Source organism: Mesocricetus auratus, unplaced genomic scaffold (assembly GCF_017639785.1).
Source record: "Mesocricetus auratus isolate SY011 unplaced genomic scaffold, BCM_Maur_2.0 Super-Scaffold_100027, whole genome shotgun sequence".
NCBI classification, from domain to species: Eukaryota; Metazoa; Chordata; class Mammalia; order Rodentia; family Cricetidae; genus Mesocricetus; species Mesocricetus auratus.
The window spans coordinates 13,232,881-13,247,850 of NW_024429208.1; the positions used below are offsets into that span (position 1 = coordinate 13,232,881).

General features: G+C 38.9%; 1 long non-coding RNA gene across 1 annotated transcript in view; it reads left to right on the top strand.

Annotated features, from left to right (window-relative positions):
- Positions 1-6,302, top strand: part of LOC121134215 — a 44,056-nt gene extending 37,754 nt beyond the window's left edge. Inside the window, exon 5 of the long non-coding RNA XR_005871260.1 lies at positions 6,182-6,302. This is a non-coding gene — a long non-coding RNA (uncharacterized LOC121134215). The remainder of the gene's footprint in view (positions 1-6,181) is intronic.
- The last annotated feature ends 8,668 nt before the right edge of the window (positions 6,303-14,970 follow it).

Consider the following 14,970-nt stretch of genomic DNA (forward strand, 5'->3'; position numbering starts at 1 on the left):
GCAGTGTTGGGAAGGGAGTCTGTGTGTGAAGTCGCAAGTGTGGCACATTGCTTATTATTTATTAAGGACAATGGAGATTAAAATAGTAAAGCAGTCCATACAAGTCAGCCTTAGAAGCCAGGCTCACATCTTAATGAGTCCAATACCACCTTGGGGTACCAGAGAGTGAATCAGAACTCATGGCTTTAATCTCAAGACTCATGAGAGCTTAAGAGAGCAACAGAGTCTCAGAGCTGGCATTCATTCTTCAGCCACACTGGGGCTAGAACGACATTAAAGTCTCAGGATTAGTCTTATCTTCAGCTTGAAGCTTGAACCCTGATATCTGTCTCTGGGTCTTTTATTTTTCATGCTACACAAGGTACAAGCTGTGCTGCTCTGTGTCCTTGCACAGCAGGCAGATGATGGGCAGACCCTCAGAGTAATTAAGATAATAGGGAAGCTGTGATGCATTGAAAGAAAATGGCCCCCAAGGAGGTGTGACCTTGTTGGAGTAGGCGTGGTCTTATTGGATGAAGTATGTCACTGTGCAGGCTTACTTGAGGTTTCGTATACACTTCCTGATTTATACAAGTCAAGATGCAGAAATCTCAGCTCTGATGTCAGCACCATGTCTGCCTGCATGCTGCCATGTCACACCATGATGATAAAGGACTGAACCTCTGAACTGTAAGCTGCCCACAATTAAATGCTTTCCTTTATGACAGTTGCCTTGAGCATGGTATCTCTTCACAGCAATAGAAACTCTAACTGAGACAGAGGTGTGAACTCAAAACCCTTGGCCACTTGCGAATATGTGTGCTCTGCAGTCTCCTGGTTATAGGCAGGCTGGTGGAGCTGATACCTGTGATTGGATGAGAAAGCAGCATTAGATTGACATAAACTTTTAGGTATAAAAGAAAATCTCTGTTTCATAGTTTCAGTCAAAATTACTTCATTGATTTTAACACTGTGAAAGGGGTAGTGCTTCTATCAGCAAGATGATGTGTGATGAGCTACATCATTCTTCTTTTAGAATAGAATATTAAGAGGTAACTGTGTCAGGAATTCAATGACAGGACTGAAAGGGAAAGACAGGCTCAAAATCTGGAGTGATAAAAATGGGAGTTTTAAATGTCTCCCAAATTCCCCCGAATCAATGCATTTAATAAAAAGAGGAAGAATAATGCCAAGTGAGAAGATACGTTAATGCAATTATATTAACAAAAACAAACATAAACAAAAATCTGCTAATAAATTCGTTCATTCATTTACTTATTTTTATTAATTGATTCATATATATATATATATATATTCTACTTGCAGTGTCCTTAAGTTAATGATAAATGAAAAAAAAAGGCCTTGGGTCAGTAGAAATGGCATTCTAAGAGATGACAGTAGGAGTGAGGATGGTCACTGAGGAAGGGAAAGAGAGCTGTTCATTGAGAGGGATCTATGGGTAGACACCCACACTAGGATTGAAGTAGAAGACATTCCCTGATCAGTGAATAGGAGTTAATTCTTAACATGGAGGGAGAAGAGAAGGAAGGAAGGAAGTTAGAAGAGCAGAAGAGAAGGGAAGGAGTGGGGAAAGAAATAAGTGAGGACACGAGACTGTGTTTCAGGGACCAGAAACAGGAAATTCTGAGTTTCAGTCAGAGATTAGTATGTCACATGACCATTTGGGGGCAGTAATTTGATGGTTTGGAGGAGATAAAAAGAGCCAAGCAAGCAACGAACTCCGAGTATCTTTAGCCAAGGGTGAGTACCTAAAACGGCAGTCTAAACAGTTACCAGCCTGTGAGACCCCACAGACTGATGAGTAGTGTCTGCAGTGTCCAAGAACCCATGCAAATCCACATGTAGGGATGACATCATTTGTCTTTTAACTAATCATACTAGTATGTAGACATAATGCAGTAATAAAGAAAATGATTAAGGACTCCAATAGACCAACAGTCTAAAAAGGTGTGCCATAATGTGACTAATACTAGTTTCCATGGTGAAGAAGCCGAGTGACCCCTGAGGTCAAGCTGTGGAGATAACCCTATGCAGTTCCACACATAACACACAAAATGGCCCCAAGAACAATGGTTTTGGCAACAACACCACTCAGTTGCATGGTGGCTGTGCTTAGTTTTTAGGGTATCTTGCTTTCAAGAAATTTCTATAGACTAAACATCCTTTTAGCAAATATCCTAGATAAATCAGGCTTTCCACAGAGCCTGTGTTATGCTGAGGACCTGTCACAATGACAGCCTGCCTATACTTTCATTTTCCTGTACTCTCTAATACTTGAGAAAGCAGAGAAATCATCATTCCCCAATCCATTTGCAATGCTGTTGATATATCTAAAAGGTTCCGAAGATCTTTGTAAATAAGAAGCCAGTTGAAGCACTCTCTGACTAGTCCTTCCAGAGAATTCCTTCAGTGAAGTAAAAAAAGTAGAAAAGAAAACTGCTTAATTATCTGTAAAATAAATAGCTACACCAGGTCACAGTAAGACAGAGTTTGATTTGCATGTGATTGGCACTGTGTGAGTTTGTCAGTCTGAAGCAGGTTTTCTTGGAGCACTAGCTTCCAAATCATAACATAGAAACTAATTATTAATTATGAATTCTTGGCTTTATCTTATGCTTCTCCCACTAGGTCTTATAACTTAATCTAATCTGTTCCTTTCTTTTCATCTATTGTTGCCTCAAGGCTTTTTACCTTTCTTTTATTCTGTATGTCCTAGTTTCCTGCTTCCTACATGTCTAGATGGGGTACCCTGGTGGGATGGCCCATGATGGGCTGGTCCCCCACTAGCTGGCTGACTCTCCTTTTCTCTCTGCCTGTGAGCCTGCCTATCCCTTCTCTGCCTAGTTATTGTCCATTAAACTTTTTATTAGGTCAATCAGATGCATCAGGCAGGCAAGGTGAAACAGTGATACATCTTTACATACAGTTAAACAAATACAGCATATCTTTACATAGTTAAACAAATATTTTATTCCACAACATCAGTCTCTTACCCAAATCAACTTAGTGCCACAAAAACAAACAAACAATCATAAAAATTCTCAGTTATTTGTAGTCCCCTTTTGGAGTGTTTGCATAAATGATTTTGCTGTGGGTGTTGGGTGTCTTCAAGGGGCCTCAGCATTGCTGAGGTATACAAAGACTACATCCACAGTCCTTCCTCTAAATCATTTCTTGCCGTGGCAAAGAAGCATGGCCCTTAGAGAATCCTAAGATTTACTGATGATTGACAGGATCTGTGAAGCAGCCACTTAATCTCTGGGAGAGGCCCTTGATACAGAGCAATATTATGACCTTCTGATCTTTCTGAAATTTGAGCAAAAGGTTGTACACCTCTCCCCTTTCTTCTATGACATAACTTCAAAAGCAATTTCTAGATTTTAACAGCCTTTGCCATGCTGGGGGGGAGGCTGAGGATTTTCAAGTGTTGGCTTTTGCATCCATCATTCTTGCCTTGTCAATCTCTCGCGCTGCATCAAAAGCAGCAGGAAGCAGTAAGGATGGTGTTTTCAATAAGCTGCTTGGAAGTTTCTTCATTTAAATAATCAAATTAACTTACAAGCCAATAACTTCAGGAGACTCTCCTACTGACCTTGTTTCCCACATGTAAGGACCATACTTCTACCTTTGAAAATCAAGTTTGTCCTTTTCTTCCCATGGCCCTACTGATAGCATCTTCCCAGTGCACACAGTGAGGTCAAAGTAGGTTAGGCTTTCTCTATCATGTCTCTCAAAAGTATCCCAGATCTTGGCTCTTGTGTTGTTATCTCATATTTATTATACTTGAAATAAAAGCATTCAGACATATAAACATGTGTCACATAGTTGAGAGTATGACTTAGAGATTCATCCCAGCTGAACTCCTAGACACAGGGAGGTAGGCATGTGTTTTGAAGACACAGGGGGTGGTAGGCATGTGTTTTGAAGACATAGGAGGGTGGGAGTGTGTTTTGAAGACATGGGGGGGGGTCATGTGTTTCAGTTTCCAGGTTGTGGTACTGAGATCAAAATCTATTGGAGGCAGGAATTCATTTGAAGTTCTGTGGTCCTTAAATTTTTAACATTGTTTGATAGCATTTCATGTCTGGGATTAAGGAAGATAAGTCTGGTCAGGATTTGTCACAACAGGAGAGGGAAAACCAATCAACAACACAAACAACATTTCAAAAGCTTCTGTGAGAATTGGAGGCCTTGAAGTCAGAACACAGATAAAGGCACAGCATGGCAGAGAGTAGCTATGGTCCTGTCGAAGAGGCTGAATAACAATGATAAAGGCAGAGTGAAAAACTCAGGAATGAATTCAGTCATAGAAATCTCAGTGCAGCGTGGTGGGAAAACTTCCTATCTAAAATAGTGAGGGAAGGGTAACAAACTGTATGTGTGTTTTATTTTCCGATAGAGGAGGACTTGAGCCTTAGGCTGTGCAGGCATAGTTTGAGTCGCAGGTTACCCAGAGGATTGAGGCCACCCCTGGGAAATACAATATGCTGAGGCTGGAATTCTCAGGGGATGTCTTGTTGAGGGTGATGAAATCCTTAGTGCCTGAGACAAAATAAATAAAACAGATTGAAATCACTGACTAGCTGTGAAAACAACATGAGAAAAACCTAGGGAAGAAACTCCTGCATTCATGAAGTAGAAGAAAATAAAATGTGTTGGTTAATACTTTTCTCTAGTTGACACAATCTACAGACATCTTGGAAGAGGGATTGGAAATTGAGAGATGGCTTCTATTGGACTGAGCTGTAGACAAGTCTAGTACATTTTCTTGACTAAAAATTGGTTGATGTCGAAGGTCCAGGTCACTGTGGCAGTGCCATTCCTGAGCAGGTGGTCCTGGCTAATATAAGAAAGCAAACCGTGATGAACAAAACAGTAAACAATGTTCCTCCATGGTTTCTGCGTCAGTTCCTGTCTACAGATTCCTGCCTTGAGTTCCTGCCTTGATATTCCTTCATAAGGAACTATAAACTGAAAGCTGAAATAAACCCTTCCTCTCCAAGTTGCTTGTGGTCATTGTTTTTTATCACAAAGATAGGAAGCAAAGTTGAACACTGGATAAGCTACTAATGAAACAAGAAGTATGAAATATAATGTGATATAGAGAAGAGTATGGGGAGCATTGAGAAATGATGGTCATGAAGCATGGATCTGAACACAATTATTTGTATAAGTAGTTTCCTATTCTGTGTTATAATAGGTTTAGAAGAAGATGGAATTTATTTTAGTTCATGATTCCAGATTATAGTCCACCATAGTGAGGAATTACAGCAATAGGACATGGAGAGTTTGTTACACTGTATCTATAATCAGAAGAGAATAGTAGATACATGTATGCTGTACTCAACCAGGTTGCTCTCTCCTTTTCCTTCAGCCTGGCTCCCACTATGAGATGGTGCTGCACACACTCCAGGTTGGCATTCCCCCCTCAATTAACCCATTAGAAATAATCCTTCACAGGCATGCCTACACCTTAATTTAATGTAAACAAATCATTGAGATTCCTATCCCAGGGAATGGGTGAAATTGACATTGGGTGAAGTTAATACTGACAATAGAAACTGCATCACATGTATAAACAGACAAAAAGTTCTTTTTTCATTTTACAATAACCCCAATATTGCATCAATAGATTTTTATTGTGTAGTGAAATGTGGGTGCCCTAATGTGCAGGCATGGTCTAGTCATTTCCCTTAGAATGGATGGATTTCTTCCAGAGTATCTTAAATCCTAACACACACATAATTAAACTGCCTTTAATTACAATAAAAACATGTCTTGGTTATTAACAATTTCTCACATTCTATTGGCCTCCTCACTTTTCTAAATGTAGTAGTCACATCACAGGAAAGTAAGCAAGCATTTAATTCTTTATCACTCCATAACACTTCAGGACCAAGCCGTTGAAACATTGAACCCAGGTAAAAAATGTGTTACTTTAATGCTAAAGCCAATGGGTCTTATCGGTGGGTTTTATTATTCTCGATGGAGGCTGTATTTTTTAATTATTGCCAATCCAGCAACCCATCCTGCACATCTTTGCAACACAGCATTCCTTTACGGAGAACTATATCTAGCTATCTTCTTAACTCCACAGACCAATGTAGTGTAGAAACACTAATTTACAACTCTACAGGTGATTTCTTCTGATGCAAGACCTTTCGCTTTGGTTCTTTTTCAGAAGCGTCTCCATGGAATCATTGAGCCACATAGAATTCTTCCTGTTTATAGATGCTTCCATGCTGAAGAACCCCAGGACAGACCCCACAGGCAGACTTTCTGGGAAGATTGAGTGTACTCAGTTCAAGGTAAGATGTTGTATATCCAACTTCCAGGTGCATGGCAAGTGAACTTAAGGGGACACTGACCCTGTGAAGCAGTCATACTGCGCCAGCTGAGTGCCTCCTATACTACCATTTCATTAGTGAATTAAATAGTTGTTGCATTGAGCCAATCATGTTTAGAATGCTTTGCTGTATGGCCATAGTAGTAGAAATGTTTAATAATAAAGGAAGGTATCCAAATGGCCCTTAATCTAATAGAAACATGTTTGTTGCTCAAATTCTAGAATTTGAATTGATCCTTTACTTACTGCCTTGACTGTATTATAGGTGTGTGGGCCTCATAAGCCCACATCACATTAACAAACATATGGCTTAAATCTATCCCAAATGATGATATGAACTCAATAAGCAATCCATGGAGTGGTTTACCTGCTTCTGCCTGCTTAGGATATCATATTTTACAATGTGCTTAAACAGTATATTCATTTTGAATTAAAAATATCTACATGATTATATGACCTAGTGTGTTCTTTATATAGATTTTTTAGACAAATGATGCTTAATTAAATATTAAAACTGCTTTTATTTTGAAAATGTATTTATTCTTCTCTCTCCTATTACATCCTGATGGCAGTTTCCCCTTCCTCTCCTACTACCAGTCTCCTCCCCTCCACGTCCTCTCTCCCTCAGATCTACTCCTGCTCCATTTTCCTTCAGAAAAGAGCAGACCTCCCAGGGATACAACCAAACATGGCATAGCAAGGAAAATTTCTTTTCAAAAGAAACCATTGCTTGCCTTTTCTTGAATACATGAACTTTTTCTGATGCAGTAAAATTAATTTTAATGTTTCTCTTTTCTAGTATAGAAATTGACTAGATATTTATACTCCTAACATTAAAGATGATTTCAAATATAACTTGAATAGCTATTTAGCCAGTATTGATGATTAAAAAGACCAAGTTTACGGAATCTGCAAAAGCTATGTCCTTGTGTTTCTCACTTTCCATCTTTCCCAAATCCACATTGACTGTGTGTTTCACCTGAAAAGTCATGGAATTTTGTCTGCATAAATCTTTTGTGGGTCTCACTTCAAAGTGAACAATAGAGACTATATGTAATAAGGAATTCCTTTGTCTTTGCTGTTAAATTCTGCTGAGCATGTCTGATGGTTTCAGACTAAAAACAAAATACTTTAACAATTAATATTTAAAATTAGATAGTAGGTCAAGGAGATCGCTCTACGGTGAAGAGTAGGCATTGGTTGCCCACAGAAACTAAGTATGGCTCCCAGCACTGAACAACTGCCTGTAACTCCAGCTCCAGGAATTCTGATGTCCTCTTCTGACTTGTAGGTATCTGCACTCACATGTGTACATATGCCCAAGCAAGCCTGGTTAACAATTGCTTAAAACAGACGTGCTACTGACATCCAGTAATAACTCCGCTAGATGATTAAAGCAAGTAGCTCAGAGGTTCATCTGTTTAGAATAGAGTTTGATTAAATGCATACTCACTGGGATCCTGGAGTCATGGTGGCACTCTCTCTTCTGATAATTTTTGTAAATCTTTTAGATTTGTTTAAGTGTATGTACCACATGCATACCCGTGGATGTCAGTTGAAGGCGTAGGAGCACCCTAGGACTGGGGTTACAGATACCATGTGTTTGCTCTTCTTCTGGAAGAGCAGTCAGTGCTCCTGTCCACTGAGCCATTTCTCTAGCCCAACTCTCTTCATTTTTAAACACAGATTTCTGATCTTTGTCTGATGACTGGGTTAGTACTCTATTTAAGCGTTTCTAATACTTTGAATAAGGTTCTAATTTCATTCATGTCTCTCAGCTGAGATTAATTTTGGAAGACATTAATGCTGCAAAATTAATGGTTACCTATTGACTGATATAAAACAGATTTGCCAACTTCCTAAGATAGGACCTGAGTCTAAGTTTGTATTTCCTGAAGTCCTAGAGACACACTAAAAACTGGTAGTTGTGGGGACTGTGGATGGACTATTCGGGTTTTCTAATTGGCTTCACCTATATTCATGACAATAGGTAGCTTTGTAACCTGGAGCAAAGAGTGAGCTAGAGCTCCTGACTGTACTCCAACTGGCTAGCCCCAGTGCTAGACAAAGACAATCCCTGTTGAGAAAATGGCCACAGGCTTCCAGGAAGAGAATTTACAAGTTCCTTCCTTCCTTCCTTCCTTCCTTCCTTCCTTCCTTCCTTCCTTCCTTCTTTCCTTCCTTCCTTCCTTCCTTCCTCTCTCTTTCCTTCCTCTCTCTTTCCTTCCTTCATCTCTCCTTCCTTCCTTTCTATCTTTCTTTCTCCCTTTCTTTCTTTCTTTCTTTCTTTCTTTCTTTCTTTCTTTCTTTCTTTCTTTCTTTCTCTCTCCCTTCCTTCCTTCCTCCCTCCCTCCGTCCCTCTCTCCCTCCCTCCCTCCCTTCCTCCCTCCCACCTTCCCTCCCTTCATCCCTCTTTTCCTCCCTCCTTCCCTCCCTGTGTCCCTCTCTCCCTCCCTCCCTACCTTCCTTCTGTGAACATAAAAGTTCAAGATGTCCTGTCTACTGGTGTTGTTAAACTGAGCTAAGCATCAAGCCTTCCTTGGCCTCTTTCAAACTCTGGCAATGCATATCCATTTCCCTCATCTCATACAGTTATTGTCATCCCAGAGTTTCCATCTACAAAGATTCAAATGCCAAGTCTAACAAGAAATAACCTTGTCAGCTAACACATTCAGAGAATGTTGATTGCTCAAAGAAATATTTTTAAGAGTTTCACATGAATAGATACTTTGACATTTAGATTTTTCCTCCATGACCAGCAGATTACATTTGAATTTTCACATATTTCAATTGACATAAATGTACCTATACAACCTAAATAATTAATTTTTATGTGTCATTTTTACTAAAAACCATTAGTCATTTCCCTTGAATTTTGTATACAGTACATGTGTGTGTCTAATAATGAAATTTAGATTCAAGCACATTCCATTTGCAATTACTTTGGCTCTACCTGTAGCATCATGTTCTGTAGGATCCCATGCTTGAGTTATATTTAAAATAACAAATGCACTTGAATTATCTTCATACTACTTTTTAGAACTGTTAGAAAGAAATTTTCTATGACTGTGGTATCCATTAAATGATCAGGTTGCCAAAGTTCACTAAGTTACTTCAAGATAAGTTAATGAAGGTATTTAAGTCATGGTGTGTGTTTTTCAAATCCGTCTATGAGTCCAGCACCTCCCAGAGTGTACTTTGGAATACTTGAAGAGCTCAGAAATTATAATAAAAATCAAGGTTTCTATTAAATTTAATCACTCTTTCCTGAAGGAGCTTATACTGAAAATTAATTTCAATACAATGGGATGTTCCTAGTGACACCAGTACGCAGATGCTTCAAAGTAAAATAGCAACATTTTCATTGGCTGAACTGAGCAAAGGGAACCAGATCCGAAATAATAGAAGAAGTTAAAAAGAAAAACAGCAAAGGCACCTGTTGTGTTTCATGTGAGAGGCTTGTGGACAGGCTGTTCACCAGGGCAGTCTTCTTCCTTCAGGCATAGAAACCTGCTTTGAACCTGGGAGCACATGTAAGTTATGCCAATGAGGGAACAATGTAACACAATAAGAGACTTTATTGTGTGAGTTTATTGCAAGGAAAATCAAAGATATGAGTGGATACTGATCTTTCATGGCTCATAAAAACCACTCACAAGACAAACAGGATATGAAAATTCACAAAGGAGAGGTGAGATTTTCCCAACATCACAGTTGTTTGTAGAATACTTTGAACTACACACAAACTACAGATCTTTTATTTTCTAAAACTATTTCTGAATATTAGACAGGCTAGAGAAAAAGATTTATTGTTTAAAGATATTTTTGTAATGTAGAAAAAATTTAATCTTGAGGCTTAGAAATGTAAATTTTTTTACATTGAATTGTTCCATTTGCTAAACAATAACTTTCAAATTGGGTTGACTCTCATTCCTCTGTTTGCTCTGGGAGGCTAAGATTTCAAGTATATTTCTCCAAGTATGTAGGAAAAAAATACAAGGTAACAATGGTCTCTGCAAGTAGGAAATCGTAGGCCAATATAAGGCCTGCTCTGAATGTCTCCTTAAGGAGAGAATGAACATTCATTTTTAGGGTTGTTACTATTTCTCTTCTATTGAATTTTAAGGGTCCACCTAAAGAATTGTGTTCTCTTTTTAATATCTACTCATTGTTGGCAAGAGCATCTATTTTCAGGGATGTCCATGGTCCTATGAAACGTGGCACAAGAGAAGTTATCAACTGACTCCCCCAAAATAGTAAAAGAGGTTAATATACACATGAGCCGTCTGTTGTCAGCATGAGAAAGCAATTCCCTTAAAAAAATCAGTAGAGCTCCCCAGGATTCTTCAAAAAGGTCAACATTAACTATAACTTATCAGTTGGTGCTGTAGTCCAGGAAAACAAGTGCTTAGAAATTCCCCTAAGGGTAAGAGCCCCAAAGTTGTGCTATGGCTGAAAATAATAAGAAAAAGCACTAAAAGAGGCAATGGAGCATGGCCCTGAGAGCTGAGTCAGTGGAAAGGGCCTTGCTGCCATGCCTCACAACCCGAGTTCAATTCCCAGGTCCCACATGATAAAAGAGGGACATTCATGCGCACACAACAGAATGAGCTCTCACATATACACACTAAATAAATATGTGGAATATTTTTAAGTAGTTTGGTCTTGGAGGTATGCATTTGTCTGTGTCAGAACCTTTGTATCTCAGAGCATCCAGTGAGCATGTGTAATGCTGATGGTAGGATACACATCGTGCTGCAGTGTCCTATAAGGAGGAGGGTATTGTGTAGACTATTTGTCTGTTGTCTGTCTGTTTCTCTATCAATATATCATCTACCTATTTATCTGTCACCCATGAATCATCTATCATCTAGCTATAAACCTATCCATCTATCATATATTTATCATCTATCTATCTAATCTATTTATCTATCATCTATCAACGACCTTTTATTATTTGTCTATCATCCATTGATCACCTCTATATCACCTACTATACATTAATCTTCAATTTTGTACCCATCAATAAATCAATTTATAATCTATCACCTATCAATTATTATCTATCATTCCATCGACCTATGTATCTATCGTCTGCATATCATTTGTCAGTATAACTGTATGTTTTTGACTGTCTATTATCTTCTTAACTATTAACTTCTTTTCTCTACATTTGTGAACCACTGTTGTACATATTGGAAAAAGGAAATTCCTTTCCATCTGTTAGCATTATCTACTAGAGCAGCAAACTGAACACCTATATAGGTAAGATAGACTTTCTCACCACAAAATTCATGCATGGTAATATGCTTAGTTCTCATTTGACTTCTAATTATGAGATTTTCTGGTACATTTCATGTCTTTTCATGTTCTCAGATGTAAGCATCATTGCAAGATATTTCCTCCAGACTAATTTCATAAGTATGCATAAGAGTAAGTTTCATATATTATACTTAATTATAGAAAATTATAATAAAATTTATGGAATTAATTTGATTTAATATATAATTAATTATGTATACATAATATATACCAAGAAATTATATATTTTAGATTCATGTAAGTAAGAGTCAATTCACTGGGAAGGATTTAAAAGCAATGATTTGTCGTATTTATTGAATTCATTGAGAAAGAAATGGTGTCTTTAAATGACAAATTTTAGTGGATGCCATGGCCTTGCAATAATTACATAAAGATTTTTTCACTAGATGTGCAAGACTTTCAAGAAATATTGGCTTACATATAAAATATATCCACTGTTGTTTTAAGGGCAGACTCAATATATTGTAATTAGTATCGTGGCTGTGCTTCGCATGTACTTGTATGTTATAGCTACCCACCATTTCCTGTTTCAGTAGACAGGAATAAATCCTGTGAGTGTATATCAGCAGCTTGCATTTGCTGGCTTGAGAGTCCTTGTGTGCTGACTTAGCCATAAAAAAATGGAGCCAACTATATAGGTGTGGATTCTCTGAAGCTGACCCAAATAAGTGTTCCTCTAGAAAGATGAATAATACATTTCTGTTCATCTGATGTTATTCAAAGGTGGCCTGTGTGAAATGCCACTAAATGCACTTTATACACAGTGACTTTTACACAGGAATCAAGTACTAGTTTATGTCAAATATCTAGCTATAAATATTATAGTTTGTTCATTTTGTGTGTATGTATGTGTGTGGGCATGTGTGTGCCATGGTACATATGCAAAGATCAGAGGACAACCTGTAGGAATCACTTCTGTCCTTTAACCCTGTCTGTCCTGAGGATTGATCCTAGGTATTCTGGCTTGGCAACAGGTACCTTTAGGCATACTGCTGGTCCCCTAAGCAATGTTAATGGATAATTACTATGGTATATAAAGTGATGCTGCTGAATCATTTCCTAAACAAATAACAAACCACAGGAAGGGTTGGGTAGGAAGCAAGCCAAAAGTTTTGGCATTCCATATTGTCTTTCTTCCTTTAATTTATATATATATTTTTTTATTCTTTTTTTTAATTAATATTTTTTTCCATTTTAAATTTAGATAAGAAACAAGGTTGCTTCACAAGTCAGTACGAGGTCCCTCTCCCTTTCCCTCCCCTCCTCCCGTGCCCTCCCTCCCATCCCCCCCCCCCGTTATCCCCTCATTCCCCCAGGGAGGGTGAGGCCCTCCATGGGGGTGTCCATAGTCTGTCATTTCATATAGGGCAGGGCCTAGACCCTTCCCCAAGAGTTCAGGGTGAGAGTGCACCTCACATTGTTCTATGGGAGTCCAGAGACCGTGTGTATACTTGGGATGGGTACTGATCTGCTGTCCAAGGCTCAATAGATTACCTAGGCCTCCTCACTGACACCCAGATTCAGGGGGTCTTGATCAGTCCCATGCTGGCTTCCCAGGCTGATGCCTGGGATTCAAGAGTTAACCTTTGTCTGGTCAGCTGTTTCTGGGGGGTTAAACCAGCCCAGTCTTAATCCCTTTGATCATCAGTCCTCCCTCTCTGTTACTGGCTTTCTTGAGTTCAGCTCAGTACTTAACCAGCCAGTAAATGAAGTTTCTGTTTCCCAGACTCTCTGGCAATAGGATTGTAGGCTGGCACTCCCCAGATCTATGTCTAAAATCCATATATGAGAGAGTACATGCCATGTTTCTCTTTTTGTGACTGGGTTACCTCACTCAGGATGGTTTCTTCTAGTGTCATCCATTTGCCTGCGAATCTCATGATTCCATTATTTTTTTCTGCTGAATAGTACTCCATTGTGTAGATGTACCACATTTTCTCTATCCATTCTTCGGGTGAGGGACATCTAGGTTGCTTCCAAGTTCTGGCTATTACAAATAGAGCTGCTATGAACATAGTGGAACAGACATCTTTGTTATATGAATGGGCATCTTTTGGATATATGCCTAAGAGTGCAGTTGCTGGGTCTCGTGGTAGGTTTATTCCCATTTTTCTGAGGAATCTCCATACTGATTTCCAAAGTGGCTGAACCAGTTGGCACTCCCACCAGCAATGGAGGAGTGTCCCCCTTTCACCACATCCTCTCCAGCATAAATTGTCATTGGTGTTTTTGATTTTAGCCATTCTGACAGGAGTGAGATGGTATCTCAGAGTTGCTTTGATTTGCATTTCCCGGATGGCTAAGGATGTTGAGCACTTTCTCAAGTGCCTCTCAGCCATTTTAGACTCCTCTATTGAAAACTCTCTATTTAGTTCTGCAGCCCACTTCTTAATTGGGTCCTTTGCTGTTTTGGAGACTTGCTTCTTGAGTTCTTTGTAAATTTTGGAGATCAACCCTCGGTCAGATGTGGGATTAGTGAATATTTTTTCCCATTCTGTGGGCTGCCTTTTTGTCTTGCCGACTGTGTCCTTTGCCTTACAGAAGCTTCTCAGTTTCAGTAGGTCCCATTTATTAATTGTTGATCTCACTGTCTGTGCTACTGGTGTTATGTTCAGGAAGCTGTCTCCTGTACCAATTCGTTCAAGGGTACCACCCACTTTCTCTTCTAAGAGGTTCAGTGTGGCTGGATTTATGTTGAGGTCTTTGATCCATTTGGACTTAAGTTTTGTGCATGGCGATAAACATGGATCGATCCGCATTTTTCTACATGCCAGTCTCCAATTATGCCAGCACCATTTGTTGAAGATGCTTTCTTTATTCCATTGTATATTTTTAGCTTCTTTGTCAAAGATCAGATGTTCGTACGTGTGTGGGTTAATACCCGGATTTTCAATTCGATTCCATTGGTCTGCCTGTCTATTTTTGTGCCAATACCAAGCTGTTTTCAGGACTATAGCTCTATAATAGAGCTTGAGGTCAGGGATAGTGATGCCTCCGGACGTTGCCTTGTTGAACAGGGTTGTTTTGGCTATCCTGGGTCTTTTGTTTTTCCATATAAAATTGATTATTGTTCTTTCAAGGTCTGTGAAGAATTGTGCTGGGATTTTAATGGGGATAGCATTGAATCTGTAGATTGCTTTTGGCAGGATTGCCATTTTTACTACATTGATCCTACCTATCCAAGAGCATGGGAGATCTTTCCATTTTCTGAGGGCTTCTTTAATTTCTTTCTTTAAAGATTCAAAGTTCTTATGATACAGGTCTTTCACTTGTTTGGTTAGCTTTACCCCAAGGTATTTTAT